General features: G+C 48.9%; 2 protein-coding genes across 3 annotated transcripts in view; one reads left to right on the top strand and one right to left on the bottom strand.

Moving 5' to 3' along the window:
* Positions 1-11,667, bottom strand: part of SMIM35 (small integral membrane protein 35) — a 117,675-nt gene extending 106,008 nt beyond the window's left edge. The window contains exon 1 of the mRNA XM_063943597.1: positions 11,495-11,667. The gene's annotated coding sequence lies outside the window, so the exon portion shown is untranslated. The remainder of the gene's footprint in view (positions 1-11,494) is intronic.
* Positions 1-12,175, top strand: part of TMPRSS4 (transmembrane serine protease 4) — a 64,331-nt gene that overhangs the window by 16,585 nt on the left and 35,571 nt on the right. The gene's annotated exons all lie outside the window — the stretch shown is intronic.

The raw sequence follows: 12,175 nt of genomic DNA, 5'->3' as shown, positions 1-12,175 counted from the left end.
TTGTACGCTTGCGAGCAGGGCCCTCCTACCTCTATGACTGTTTGTTTTTACCCAGTTTTGTCTTCTAATTGTGTCCAGTTGTAAAGCGCAATGGAATTTGCTGTGCTATATAAGAAATTTGTTAATAAAAAAAATAATAATTTAATTGGGGAAGCTTAGTGGATGAAGCCCAGCATATAGTTTCTCTGTATTGAGGTGTATAGGTGTCAAGCGGAACATAAAAATGTGTTTTAGGCCATATTGATGTCCTCTGCTGTAGGTTTACTGGTAACAACCATAATAGGGTAACAGTGGTAACACAGGGGTTAATTGTGGTAGCTGTAATAAACAGGGTATCAGCGGTTATCCGTCTCACCTCCAGGAGCAAAGTACTGTGCGTCCGCACAGTACTGTGGCACTGTACAGAGTGATGTGCGTCAGATCGTGCATGTGCAGTAGTACATCAGGTTGGAGGTCATACTGCCCGCTGTCTCTGGGTCCTAGTATCCAAAGAGTTCACAAAGGAGACTGCTCTTTAACACTATGGGGGTGGTAACCTCTCAAATGGTTGCCACAGGTTTAGTATCCATTCACTACAGCACAGCAAACGCATGCACCAAAAGAATTCTATGGACCCATAGAAATTTTTATGTTTACTAAGAACTAATTGAATCATGTCCACTAATTATTAATTGGGTTGAATTTGCTCATGAAGGTATTTCACACGTGCGGCTTTTTTAAATAAAGTTTGACCTATTTACAAAGGTTGTGCAGCTTTTAAGCCTAAAATAATCCGTAGCTGTACAGACCTAGCAGAGGGCACATTCAATCAACTGTTAAGCTTAATTATATTGTAAAGTGCATATAAGTAAATGTTATAAATAATGTACATCATTTGTATAAATGTCACACAGTTATGAGGATCACGTTAAGTTTTTATTAATGACCCCTGCTGTTTGATGCATTACCTGCATGATGGAATCCGGTAATGCATCAAAGCTCATTTCCAATAATACCTACCAACGCTGGTCTAGAATGAATCAGGCATTGCAGCAGGGATAGCGTGGCCCTGGTGGGGGGTGAGTACCCCGGTAATACCATGGATGGGGGGCACTTTTTCCATGGAGGTGAGTCCCATGATCTTCAGATGTGATTGTCTCACCAGGAGCTACAGAACATATTTTATTACCACTGTTTAGGGCTATTTAAATAAATGTTCTATTGTTTGATTTTTGCTGTTGTCATAACATTTACTGGACTTCTGTCTTGATCATATCTGTATGAGAAAGTTGAAACCGCACATAACTTGTGTGAGAGATTGCATTTGTGTCTGTGTGCATGACTGTGTGCATTATGGGGGTCATTCCGAGATGATCGTAGCTGTGCGGGTACGATCACTTACACTGACATGCGGGGGGACGCCCAGCACAAGGCTAGTCCGCCCCGCATGTCAGTGCCGCCCCCCACCCCTGCAGAAGTGCAAAGGCATCACACAGCGGCGATGCCTTTGCACTTCAAGAGTAGCTCCCGACCAGCGTTCCGGCCACACCTGCATTTGCCGGACCGCACCCACGAAATGACGGCCAAACGCCGCCATTCCGCCCCCCCACCCCCAGCGACCGCCTCTGCCTGATCGTAGCGGCCCAACGGCCTTTGGCCGCCTAGCATGCGCCGGCGCACTGCAGCTCTGGCGCATGCGCAGTTCAGACCCGATCGCACCGCTGTTTTTTTGTTTTTCTTTTTTACTAGAAGAAAACAAGTCTTAACTATAACTAACCCTTCCCCATTATAGCAGCCAGGTCATTGACTCTCCCCCAGTATAACAAGCAGGGTCCCAACTCTCCTCTTAGTACAGCATCAAGGATCTCGCCTCTCCCTTCAATATAGTATTTGGGGTCCTGCCACTCCCCTCAGTATAGTATCCGGGGTCTCACCTCTCCCCACAGTATAGTATCCGGGGTCTCACCTCTCCTCTCAGTATAGTAATCGGGGTCTCACCTCTCCTCTCAGTATAGTATTCGGGGTCTCGCCTCTCCTCTCAGTATAGTAGCCAGGGTCTCGCCTCTCCCCTCAGTATAGTATCCGGGGTCTCACCTCTCCTCTCAGTATAGTATTCGGGGTCTCACCTCTCCTCTTAGTATAGTATTCGGGGTCTCGCCTCTCCTCTCAGTATAGTAGCCAGGGTCTCGCCTCTCCCCTCAGTATAGTATCCGGGGTCTCCCCTCTCCTCTCAGTATAGCATTCGTTGTCTCGCCTCTCCCCTTAGTATAGTATCCGGGGTCTCATCTCTCCCCTCAGTATAGTATCCGGGGTCTCGCCTCTCCCCTCAGTATAGTATCCGGGGTCTCCCCTCTCCCCTCAGTATAGTATATGGGGTCTCACCTCTCCCCTCAATATAGTATCCGGGGTCTACCCTCTCCCCTCAGTATAGTATATGGGGTCTCACCTCTCCTCTCAGTATAGTATCCGGGGTCTCCCCTCTCCTCTCAGTATAGCATTCGGGGTCTCGCCTCTCCCCTCAATATAATATCCGGGGTCTCGCCTCTCCCCTCAGTATAGTATCCGGGGTCTCGCCTCTCCCCTCAGTATAGTATCCGGGGTCTCATCTCTCCCATCAGTATAGTATCCAGGGTCTCGCCTCTCCCCTCAGTATAGTATCCGGGGTCTCGCCTCTCCCCTCAGTATAGTATCCGGGGTCTCACCTCTCCTCTCAGTATAGTATCCGGGGTCTCACCTCTCCCCTCAGTATAGTATATGGGGTCTCACCTCTCCCCTCAGTATAGTATATGGGGTCTCACCTCTCCCCTCAGTATAGTATCCGGGGTCTAACCTCTCCCCTCAGTATAGTATCCGGGGTCTCACCTCTCTCCTCAGTATAGTATATGGGGTCTCACCTCTCCCCTCAGTATAGTATCCGGGGTCTCACCTCTCCTCTCAGTATAGTATCCGGGGTCTCTCCTCTCCCCTCATTATAGTATCCGGGGTCTCTCCTCTCCCCTCAGTATAGTATCCGGGGTCTCGCCTCTCCCCTTAGTATAGTATCAAGGTTCTTGCCTCTCCCCTCAGTATAGTATTTGGGGTCTCGCCTCTCCCCTCAGTATAGTATTTGGGGTCTCGCCTCTCCCCTCAGTATAGTATCCAGGGTCTCACTTTTCCCATTAGTAGAGCAACAAAGGTCTCGCCTCTACCTCAGTATAGCATCTGGGGTCTCGCCTCTCCCTCAGTATAGCATCTGGGGTCTCGCCTCTCCCTCAGTATAGCATCTGAGGTCTCGCCTCTCCCTCAGTATAGTATTTGGGGTCTCACCTCTCCCCTCAGTATAGCAATCTAAGGTCTCTCCTCTCCCCCCAGTATAGCATCTGGGGTCTCGCCTCTCCCTCAGTATAATAATTTGGGGTCTCACCTCTCCCCTCAGTATAGCAATCTAAGGTCTCGCCTCTCCTATTAGTATAGCAACAAGGGTCTCGCCTCTCCCCTCAGTATAGTATCCAGGGTCTCATTTCTCCCATTAGTATAGCAACAAGGGTCTCACCTCTCCCTCAGTATAACATCCGGGGTCTCACCTCTCCCCTCAGTATAGCAACCAAGGTCTCGCCTCTCCCCCCAGTATAGTATCAGGGTCTCGCCTTACAACTACACATGGGGTGAACATTGTGCACTACGGAGATTACGAGTTCAGACACACATCTGTCATATAACTGGCAGCCACTCCTAGTGGGTCACCTGGTGACATCAGTGTGTAAATCTATGCTGACTTTTGCCATGCGTGCTGCTAGTGCTGACCTCCTGTTCTCAGTGCCATGTCTGTGAGAGTCACTCAGGGTCAGGAACTCTGAAAGGAGCCCGGTCCCTGCAGTGTGATAGAAAGGACCTTCACTTCTCCGGGACGCCAGCGCCATACAGCACATGACCTGTCTGCTGACCACGCGTGTGTGAGAGCGGCGGAGAAGGATCCCTCCTGGGTACGCGTTCTTTGCTGAGTAAATCATGTTCATAGAAACACTAAAACGATTTAAAAAATACCTTGAAATAAACATATTTTCTCTAACGTCCTAGTGGATGCTGGGGACTCCGTCAGGACCATGGGGAATAGCGGCTCCGCAGGAGACAGGGCACAAAAAGTAAGCTTTTAGGATCACATGGTGTGTACTGGCTCCTCCCCCTATGACCCTCCTCCAAGCCTCAGTTAGGTTTTTGTGTCCGTCCGAGCAGGGTGCAATCTAGGTGGCTCTCATAAAGAGCTGCTTAGAAAAAGTTTTTTAGGTTTCTTATTTTCAGTGAGTCCTGCTGGCAACAGGCTCACTGCTACGAGGGACTTAGGGGAGAGAAGTGAACTCACCTGCGTGCAGGATGGATTTGCTTCTTAGGCTACTGGACACCATTAGCTCCAGAGGGATCGAACACAGGCCCAGCCATGGAGTCCGGTCCCGGAGCCGTGCCGCTGACCCCCCTTGCAGATGCCGAAGTTGAAGAGGTCCAGAGGTCCGGAAACAGGCGGCAGAAGACTTTCAGTCTTCATAAGGTAGCGCACAGCACTGCAGCTGTGCGCCATTGTTGTCGGCGCACTTCACACCAGCGGTCACTGAGGGTGCAGGGCGCTGGGGGGGGCGCCCTGGGCAGCAATGTATAATACCTTTTTCTATGGCTAAAATACATCACATATAGCCCTTGAGGCTATATGGATGTATTTAACCCCTGCCATATATCGCAAACTCCGGGAGAAGAGCCCGCCGTTTTAGGGGGCGGGGCCTATTCTCCTCAGCACACAGCGCCATTTTCCTGCTCAGCTCCGCTGTGAGGAAGGCTCCCAGGACTCTCCCCTGCACTGCACTACAGAAACAGGGTAAAACAGAGAAGGGGGGCATATTTTGGCGATATTTTTATATATTAAGCGCATATAACAGAAACAACACCTTTTAGGGTTGTTTATATACATTTTTATAGCGCTTTGGTGTGTGCTGGCAAACTCTCCCTCTGTCTCCCCAAAGGGCTAGTGGGGTCCTGTCTTCGATAAGAGCATTCCCTGTGTGTCTGCTGTGTGTCGGTACGTGTGTGTCGACATGTATGAGGACGATGTTGGTGTGGAGGCGGAGCAATTGCCGGTAATGGTGATGTCACCCCCTAGGGAGTCGACACCGGAATGGATGGCTTTAATTATGGAATTACGTGATAATGTTAGCACGCTGCAAAAGTCAGTTGACGACATGAGACGGCCGGAAAACCAGTTAGTACCTGTCCAGACGTCTCAGGCACCGTCAGGGGCTGTAAAACGTCCCTTACCTCAGTCAGTCGACACAGGTACTGACACAGATGAATCTAGTGTCGACGGTGAAGAAAGAAACGTATTTTCCAATAGGGCCACACGTTATATGATCACGGCAATGAAGGAGGCTTTGCATATCTCTGATACTGCAGGTACCTCAAAGGGGGGTATTATGTGGGGTGTGAAAAAACTACCTGTAGCTTTTCCAGAATCAGAGGAATTGAATGACGTGTGTGATGAAGCGTGGGTTAACCCCGATAGAAAACTGCTAATTTCAAAGAAGTTATTGGCATTATACCCTTTCCCACCAGAGGTTAGGGCGCGCTGGGAAACACCCCCTAGGGTGGATAAGGCGCTCACACGCTTATCAAAACAAGTGGCGTTACCGTCTCCTGATACGGCCGCCCTCAAGGATCCAGCTGATAGGAGGCTGGAAACTACCCTGAAGAGTATATACACACATACTGGTGTTATACTGCGACCAGCAATAGCCTCAGCCTGGAAGTGCAGTGCTGGGGTGGTGTGGTCGGATTCCCTGACTGAAAATATTGATACCCTGGATAGGGACAGTATTTTATTGACTATAGAGCAATTAAAGGATGCTTTTCTTTATATGCGAGATGCTCAGAGGGATATTTGCACTCTGGCATCGAGAGTAAGTGCGATGTCCATATCTGCCAGAAGAAGTTTATGGACGCGACAGTGGTCAGGTGATGCGGATTCCAAACGGCATATGGAAGTATTGCCGTATAAAGAAGAGGAATTATTTGGGGTCGGTCTATCGGATCTGGTGGCCACGGCAACAGCCGGAAAATCCACTTTTTTACCTCAGGTCACCTCCCAACAGAAAAAGACACCGTCTTTTCAGCCGCAGTCCTTTCGTTCCTATAAGAACAAGCGGGCAAAAGGACAGTCATATTTGCCCAGAGGCAAAGGAAGGGGTAAGAGGGTGCAGCAAGCAACTACTTCCCACGAACAGAAGCCCTCCCCGGCTTCTACAAAGCCCTCAGCATGACGCTGGGGCTGTGCAAGCGGACTCAGGGGCGGTGGGGGGTCGACTAAAGATTTTCAGCACACAGTGGGCGCGCTCACAGGTGGACCCTTGGATCCTGCAGGTAGTATCTCAGGGTTACAAGTTGGAATTCGAAAAGTCTCCCCCTCGCCGGTTCCTAAAGTCTGCTTTACCAACGTCTCCCTCAGAAAGGGCGACGGTATTGGAAGCCATTCACAAGCTGTATTCTCAGCAGGTGATAGTCAAGGTACCCCTCCTACAACAGGGAAAGGGGTATTATTCCACACTATTTGTGGTACCGAAGCCGGACGGTTCGGTAAGACCTATTCTAAATCTGAAATCCTTGAACCTGTACATACAGAAATTCAAGTTCAAGATGGAGTCACTCAGAGCAGTGATAGCGAATCTGGAAGAAGGGGACTTCATGGTGTCCCTGGACATAAAAGATGCTTATCTGCATGTCCCAATTTACCCTTCACACCAAGGGTATCTCAGGTTCGTGATACAAAACTGTCATTATCAGTTTCAAACGCTGCCGTTTGGTTTGTCCACGGCACCTCAGGTCTTTACCAAGGTAATGGCCGAAATGATGGTTCTTCTACGAAGAAAAGGCGTATTAATTATCCCTTACTTGGACGATCTCCTGATAAGGGCAAGGTCCAGAGAACAGCTGGAAGTCGGAGTAGCACTAACCCAAGTAGTGCTTCAACCACACGGGTGGATTCTGAATCTTCCAAAATCTCAATTGACCCCGACGACACGTCTGCTGTTCCTGGGAATGATTCTGGACACTGTTCAGAAAAAGGTGTTTCTCCCGGATGAGAAAGCAAGGGAGTTATCCGAACTTGTCAGGAACCTCCTAAAACCAGGAAATGTGTCAGTACATCAATGCACAAGAGTCCTGGGAAAGATGGTGGCTTCTTACGAAGCAATTCCATTCGGCAGATTCCACGCACGAATATTTCAGTGGGATCTGCTGGACAAATGGTCCGGATCGCATCTGCACATGCATCAGCGGATAACACTGTCACCAAGAACAAGGGTGTCTCTTCTGTGGTGGTTGCAGAGTGCCCATCTGTTAGAGGGACGCAGATTCGGCATACAGGACTGGGTCCTGGTGACTACGGATGCCAGCCTACGAGGCTGGGGAGCAGTCACACAGGGAAGAAACTTCCAGGGCGTGTGGTCGAACCTGGAGACGTCTCTTCACATAAATATACTGGAGCTAAGAGCGATTTACAATGCTCTAAGCCTGGCAAAACCGCTGCTTCAGGGTCAGCCGGTGTTGATCCAGTCGGACAACATCACGGCAGTCGCCCACGTAAACAGACAGGGCGGCACGAGAAGCAGAAGAGCAATGACAGAAGCTGCAAGGATTCTTCGCTGGGCGGAAAATCATGTCATAGCACTGTCAGCAGTGTTCATTCCGGGAGTGGACAACTGGGAAGCAGACTTCCTCAGCAGACACGACCTCCACCCGGGAGAGTGGGGACTTCATCCAGAAGTCTTCCACATGATTGTGAACCGTTGGGAAAAACCAAAGGTGGACATGATGGCGTCCCGCCTCAACAAGAAACTGGACAGATATTGCGCCAGGTCAAGAGACCCTCAGGCAATAGCTGTGGACGCTCTGGTAACACCGTGGGTGTACCAGTCCGTGTATGTGTTTCCTCCTCTGCCTCTCATACCAAAGGTACTGAGAATTATACGGCTACGGGGAGTAAGAACAATACTCGTGGCTCCGGATTGGCCGAGAAGGACTTGGTACCCGGAACTTCAAGAGATGCTCACGGAAGAGCCGTGGCCTCTACCGTTAAGAAGGGATCTGCTTCAGCAGGGACCTTGTATGTTCCAAGACTTACCGCGACTGCGTTTGACGGCATGGCGGTTGAACGCCGGATTCTAAAAGAAAAGGGCATTCCAGAGGAAGTTATTCCTACCTTGATTAAAGCCAGGAAGGAAGTGACCGCACAACATTATCACCGCATTTGGAGAAAATATGTTGCGTGGTGTGAGGCCAAGAAGGCCCCAACGGAGGAATTTCAATTGGGTCGATTCCTACATTTCCTGCAGGCAGGATTGTCTATGGGCCTCAAATTGGGGTCTATTAAGGTTCAAATTTCGGCCTTATCGATTTTCTTCCAGAAAGAATTGGCTTCAGTGCCTGAAGTACAAACCTTTGTCAAAGGTGTACTACATATACAGCCCCCGATTGTGCCTCCAGTGGCACCGTGGGATCTCAACGTAGTTTTGGATTTTCTCAAATCCCATTGGTTTGAGCCGCTCAAATCGGTAGATTTGAAGTATCTTACATGGAAAGTAACCATGCTACTGGCCCTGGCTTCAGCCAGGAGAGTATCAGAGTTGGCGGCTTTATCGTACAAAAGCCCATATCTGATTTTCCATTCGGACAGGGCAGAACTGCGGACGCGTCCTCAGTTTCTGCCTAAGGTGGTTTCGGCTTTTCACTTGAACCAGCCTATTGTGGTGCCTGCGGCTACTAGCGACTTGGAGGACTCCAAGTTGCTGGACGTTGTCAGAGCATTGAAAATATATATTTCAAGGACGGCTGGAGTCAGAAAATCTGACTCGCTGTTTATCCTGTATGCACCCAACAAGATGGGTGCTCCTGCGTCTAAGCAGACGATTGCTCGTTGGATCTGTAGCACAATCCAACTTGCACATTCTGTGGCAGGCCTGCCACAGCCTAAATCTGTAAATGCCCACTCCACAAGGAAGGTGGGCTCATCTTGGGCGGCTGCCCGAGGGGTCTCGGCATTACAACTTTGCCGAGCAGCTACGTGGTCAGGGGAGAACACGTTTGTAAAATTTTACAAATTTGATACTCTGGCTAAGGAGGACCTGGAGTTCTCTCATTCGGTGCTGCAGAGTCATCCGCACTCTCCCGCCCGTTTGGGAGCTTTGGTATAATCCCCATGGTCCTGACGGAGTCCCCAGCATCCACTAGGACGTTAGAGAAAATAAGAATTTACTTACCGATAATTCTATTTCTCATAGTCCGTAGTGGATGCTGGGCGCCCATCCCAAGTGCGGATTGTCTGCAATACTTGTACATAGTTATTGTTACAAAAATCGGGTTATTATTGTTGTGAGCCATCTTTTCAGAGGCTTCTTCGTTGTTATCATACTGTTAACTGGGTTCAAATCACAAGTTGTACGGTGTGATTGGTGTGGCTGGTAGGCTGGTATGAGTCTTACCCGGGATTCAAGATCCTTCCTTATTGTGTACGCTCGTCCGGGCACAGTACCTAACTGAGGCTTGGAGGAGGGTCATAGGGGGAGGAGCCAGTACACACCATGTGATCCTAGAAGCTTACTTTTTGTGCCCTGTCTCCTGCGGAGCCGCTATTCCCCATGGTCCTGACGGAGTCCCCAGCATCCACTACGGACTATGAGAAATAGAATTATCGGTAAGTAAATTCTTATTTTGAATGATTTTAGATTGCAGTTTTACTCACTGCAATGAGATGCTGTATTAATATGAACAATGGAGTTGTGACTTTGACTTACAGTAATAAGCCACCCTGTAGTGCCTACAATTCATAAAATGCCACGCATCTGTGCCCCTAACCATAAAATCCCATGCATCTGTGCCCCTATCTGTAAAATGCCACACATCTGTGCCCCTAACCATAAAATGCTGCTCCTCTGTGCCCCTAACCATAAAATGCTGCTCCTCTGTGCCCCTAACCATAAAATGCTGCTCCTCTGTGCCCCTAACCATAAAATGCTGCGCCTCTGTGCCCCCTAACCATAAAATGCTGCACCTCTGTGCCCCTAACCATAAAATGCCATGCATCTGTGCCCCTAACCATAAAATGCTGCGCCTCTGTGCCCCTAACCATAAAATGCTGCACCTCTGTGCCCCTAACCATAAAATGCTGCACCTCTGTGCCCCTAACCATAAAATGCCATGCATCTGTGCCCCTAATCATAAAATGCCATGTATCTGTGTCCCCAATTTATAATATGCCATACATATGTGCTCGAAATTCCTATGCCACACAGCAGTGCCCCCAACTGATAATATGCCACATAGCTGTGTCTCCAGCTCGTGTACCAGAGGAGTGCCCCAATTCTTTATATGTCTCAGAGCGGGTTCGGTATGCCGAATGTCAGTATACCGACATCTGCATCCCAAGTGATGGAATGCCGGCAGGGGGGCGAGCGCAATGAAAACCCTTGCAGGCTTACTGCGCTTGCCACACTGCAGGTTCGATGGGGAGCGAACACGATGGGTGTCATGGACACCCACAGAGGGGGAGTCACTTACCTCGCCGGTATATCAGCGGCGGTATGGTGCCCCCGTTGGGATCCTGGCGTCTTTATATTGACAGCCGGGATCTCGACGATCAGTATGCTAACCACATACCCTCCGAGCAGTGACCCACTCCATAATATGCCTCAGAAAATTAGCCCCAGTTCATAATATAACACCTATCTGTGCCCCCAATTCATAACCTGTCACATAGCAATTCTCCCAATTCATAATGATGCCACACATCAGTGCACAATAATGCAAAACATGCTACACAGCAGTGCCCCCAGTTCATGAAATATGCCATAAGAAGACATGGAAATACATCTGTGTACATCAGATCAAGCCCAACCCCCCAGTCTGCGACACAAACCTCCTGCAATCCTCAGATGGCTCTCATCTGGAGCTCCGCATGGTTCTCTAGAAAAGGGCAGATCACAAAACAGGCAGGACGCAGCACACTGCTATAATAAACCAGTGGGAACATTAGGGCAGAGTTGCTGCAGGTGGCAGGCCACATTTGGGCCGCAAGCCGTAGCTTGGTTGCCGCTGTTCTAGAGTGGCCACTTTTTTTACTTCCTGTGGTACACAAAACCATAAGAGCATAGGATCTGGTGACAGACTCACTTGTCATTATTACCACAGAGTTTTCAAAGACTTTTTGCACCTTTACTCATTTGACCCTAAAATTTGCACGCAACGTGATTTGACCATACTGTAAGTTTTCCCACTCTTGCCGCAACCACTCGGCTCAGCTGAATGCAATGGCTGTTGCTCTGATCAGGTGCAAATTGTAATAAAACACATGACATTCTGCAGAGTGGCGACACAAACGTCTGTAATAGCCTGTTCCATCTCGAAACGCGATTACTGGAAAATGATGCTTAGCACTGGTTACCATGCACTTTTTATCTACATCGGTCAGGAGTCACGTCTTAGTGGGGGGGAAAACAAACCATACCTGATTATATAGCGCGCTGTCCTTCTGCCTAATACAGAGCCCCTCAGTGATTTTGGAGGTGTGCCGTCAGCACCCTCATTGAGGACAGCTGGATGACTTCTTTCCCATACGCAATCTTCTCATCTACATCACTGTGGAATAAAAGATCAGAGTCTGCTGAGAGATACAGTATGACTCTGCTAACGCGAGGATTCTGGGATTTGTATCCATGGTCTCTTAGCAACGTGGGCCTTATCTCCCTGGTCCCCCGGTCCTGATGCTCTGGCCTCCAGAGGCTTGCCATCTCCACATTCAGAGCTGACTGCTGTGTAAAAATTAACTCTTTAACTGTAGTCCTATGTGAAAATAGTAAAGCATTCTACACACCGCATAGATAAATAACACTGTTGAGAATATGCATCATGTACTATCTGCTTATACTGATACCTATTATTTTTCTGGCTTATATCATGGGTTTTGTAAACTTTTTTTTTTTAACATTTTCTTTAAAGAAGATAAAATGATCAGTGTTTTTTTTTTAGAGCGGTATCCGATTAGTCGCGGTAAATGACAGGGGTTAATCACCTCATGATGTGGACCAGTAGTAGCAGTGCGTATCTATAATGGGTGCAGTATGTGCGGTGCACACGGATCCCTGGTCCAGAGGGGGCCCACACCGCGAACACTGCACCCGTTTCTTCT

Source organism: Pseudophryne corroboree, chromosome 10 (genome assembly GCF_028390025.1).
Source record: "Pseudophryne corroboree isolate aPseCor3 chromosome 10, aPseCor3.hap2, whole genome shotgun sequence".
NCBI lineage: Eukaryota > Metazoa > Chordata > Amphibia > Anura > Myobatrachidae > Pseudophryne > Pseudophryne corroboree.
Note: the sequence above shows the minus strand (reverse complement) of the source record. Positions and strands in the feature narration are given on the sequence as shown.